Genomic DNA, 3631 nt, shown 5'->3' with positions numbered 1-3631 from the left:
GTTTTGTTGAAAAAGAAATTTCCTGATAAAGTTGCACTATTGTTGGTGTTAAATTTGATAAATACAGACTATAGTCTGGGGCCTTTATATGTCATTTGGTAAGAAGTTCATGTTTATTTTGTTGTTTGAAATGAAATCCATTCTACATGGACCACTGAATCAAATGAACCATGCTGCCAATTTTTCTGATTGGGCTAAGGGGGTCAAATTCAAGATGGCGGCTAAGGTTCGATCAAATTGCACAATACCTCAAATTCTTCCTGTAATCACAATGAACAAAAAGGTCAATGGTCGCACATCTCTAGGATAATTGGATAAATGAGTTACATGGTAAAATATACAAAAGGTCAATGACCTTTTGAACAGTGGTCAAGCTTTCAATATTCTCTGATCATTGAAGTGAAAATGGTCTCTAATTATTCAGTTTGACACAAGAAACAAAAAAGTTCGTTTTTCATATCTAAATTCATTAGTGCTGTAATCGATAAGCTTTCTGGGTATCGATATGTCGGGAGGCAAACATCCGACATGTCGATACTATTATCGATACTCACGCAGTTTGAAACACGGATTTGAGTTTACCAATTTTATTATCAGTAAGTTCCAGAAACAAGTGAACAACAAGTGTATTGAAGCCTAACAGCTAAAACTACATGGATCATGCATCAAACAAACGAAAGTGGTATTGCAAATCCACAATTTTACATGACTTTGGCAATGTGTGCCATGTCGTTTGTGTATCGATACTGACATTGAGTGTTTCGACATGTCGGAAGTCTATGTATCTTCCGACTATCGATACTTACGACAATCGATTACAGCACTAAAATTCATATATGGTTATAAGTCACAACATGGTTCCTATGATGTCACATTGGTCACCTTGACCATATTTTACCATCTAGCATTAAAATTAAAATTATGATTCATATCGATGCAAGACTATACTGTTTTGCTCTTTGCGTCAATCTAAATATTTTGATATCAGATAATTTTGAAAATTCGACCAGTGTACAAAAGGTTGTCACTTTCTTTTGCATATTTCACAATCTAACACAAAAACAAATCATTCTAGGGATATGCAACCATTCACTTTTTTGTTCGTTATGATCAGAGGAATAATTGGAGGTATTGCACAACTTGATTGGATCCCTTTTATTTTTCTTATTTAACTAGGGCGCCGTCTTGGATTTGACCCCATTAACCCCATCAGAAAGAAAGAATGATGATTCAGTACGCAAGAAATCACCTTTTCTCTTAAACCACCGTAACTACTATAGTAGATACCGGTAGTCAAAATAATAATCATAAAAAAAATCATTTAACACAAAGAAAAGCAGGCATTATTTTATTTGTATGCCCTAAATGCTGTCTTTAGAAAATAGCAAGCAAAGCAAGAAAACATGAAAAATAATAATGTTCCAAAAAACATTGCCTAACATGCGTGCTAGATGATGATTCTGTACGCAAAATCCCGGGGCAAACGGGTATACTAATTGACCGCGAGCTTCGAAAAAATAGCCAATAGGCCGACTGCAAAGCTATAACGAAATACTAAAATGGCAAAGCTGACCAAAATTTAAAACGGCAGTTATATAACAGAGAACATGAAGGAAAAAAATAAGAATCAAAATTGCAAAACATGGCTGGTATTTAAAAACCACAACAAACAAAAAAAACCCCAAAAAAAACAATGATGAGATTTTACATCGATACGTGATTTGCGCGATTAGTCCGCCAGAACAGAATTTTTTCTGCACATAATTTCATAAAAACCATCTCAAGTTTAATATAGGCCTAGCATCAGAGAAATGTATCTCAGACACACATTGGCTGAAAAACTGAAACAAATAAGCTCAATTTCAACGTATTACGGGGACTATTTTACGGGTTGCACTTTTTGATTGCAAAATCTTTTAACGTCAGTGGTGTGCCTCCTTATCTCGTTCAGCAGATAAAGACGACAGCCAACTACGCATTTAAATTTGAGCTATCGGCAGTTGATAGCAAAAACACACGAATTCAACATACGCCCAATTAAAACAACAACAGATAGAGAAATCTAATAGCTTTGTTTCAAAGTTTGTTTCAGCGTCATACGATATTCAGTTCTTGAGATATTTCAATTTTAACATTCACCGTGCAAGTCAATGCATGAGCTTAATAGACACCGGGTACCAAAATCGAGCAAATTACGGCATGTCTTGCGACATTTTCTTTCTTTAAAAATCGCTGTTAAATTCGTGTTTTTACTATTTTCTGTTGCTTAAATTAAATTAATATGGTGTACTTTTGGTCTCCAATTGTGCTATCTGCTGGATCAAGTAAACATTCAAGCAGTTAGGCTTGCAGAGTGTTGCGATATTATTTTGAAAAAGATGAAGGCCTAGTCCGTACGTACGTCATACAAAGTGTATGCTCGCATAACGCGTGACACCAAAGTCGCGCGTTGTTTTTACGCAATCGCTCGCGCCATTCGATCAATCTGCAGTAAATAGCAAAACCAGCATGAGAAACAAAAAAAGCAGCATTGACTAAATTTATGACAATACTGAAAAATTAGGGGTTCATTCATATATTTTCATGACTAAACGGTTGTTTATGCCCGAGGGGCCGCTTGCGGCCCGAGGGCATAAACAACCGTTTAGTCATGAAAATATATGAATGAACCCTGTTCATACATATTACCAGAACATTTTGTGCTTCTTATTTCATCAAAATAATAACAAAAAATGCCAAGTAACATCATTAAAAACTGTAAATTTCCTTCGTTTTCCCTACCCCGTGATCGCACATCCGGGCCACCGGGCATAAACGCTGTTTATGCCCGGCTCTCGACCAATCACGCGCGCCGTTACATAGCATGTATGTATGAACTTTTGTTCACAATCCCAAGTCAGAATATTAGTAAATTAAAAATTGTGTACGACAGTATTTTGTTTATTTCAATCAATATTTCTGCTTCATGCGCTAAAGATAGCTCAAATTTAATGCAGTTTTGCCATTTCGCGTCGTACTGAATCATCATCTACAACGCGTGTTGGGCAATTTTTTTTAAATATTATTACTTTTTATGTTTTTTGCTTGCTATCTTCTGAAGATAGCAATTTTTGTCAGCTTCGTCATTTTAACATTTCTTTATAGCTTTGCATTCGGCCTAATGGTGATTTTTCTCTAAGAGCGCAGCCCCGGTCAATGCAGTTTTGCCGTTTCGCGCCGTACTGAATCATCATCATCTACATTTATTTTTTTAAATATTATTATTTTTTATGTTTTTTGCTTGCTATCTTCTGAAGATAGCAATTTTGGTCAGCTTCGCCATTTTAACATTTCTTTATAGCTTTGCATTCGGCCTAATGCCGATTTTTCTCTAAGCGCCCAGCCCCGGTCAATTAGAGAATAAACGATAGGAATTTTTGTTTTTACTATCCTCTATTGTCAAACTTTCTTACTTTTTTTGTATTTTATAAAAAAAAATACTATCTTGAGTATATAGTGGAAAAAACAAACAAACAAACAAAACACATCAAAAACAAACTTCCCAGCAAACACAAAACGTTTTCGACATCATTCGCAAAAGGTTATAAAAGGTTGTCAGAAAACGTTTAAATGTCGGGTTATATAAAGGGTA

The sequence above is a fragment of the Amphiura filiformis genome, chromosome 3, assembly GCF_039555335.1.
Source record: "Amphiura filiformis chromosome 3, Afil_fr2py, whole genome shotgun sequence".
Classification (NCBI taxonomy): domain Eukaryota; kingdom Metazoa; phylum Echinodermata; class Ophiuroidea; order Amphilepidida; family Amphiuridae; genus Amphiura; species Amphiura filiformis.
The sequence above is the reverse complement of the archived record's forward strand: the minus strand, read 5'-3'. Positions refer to the sequence as shown.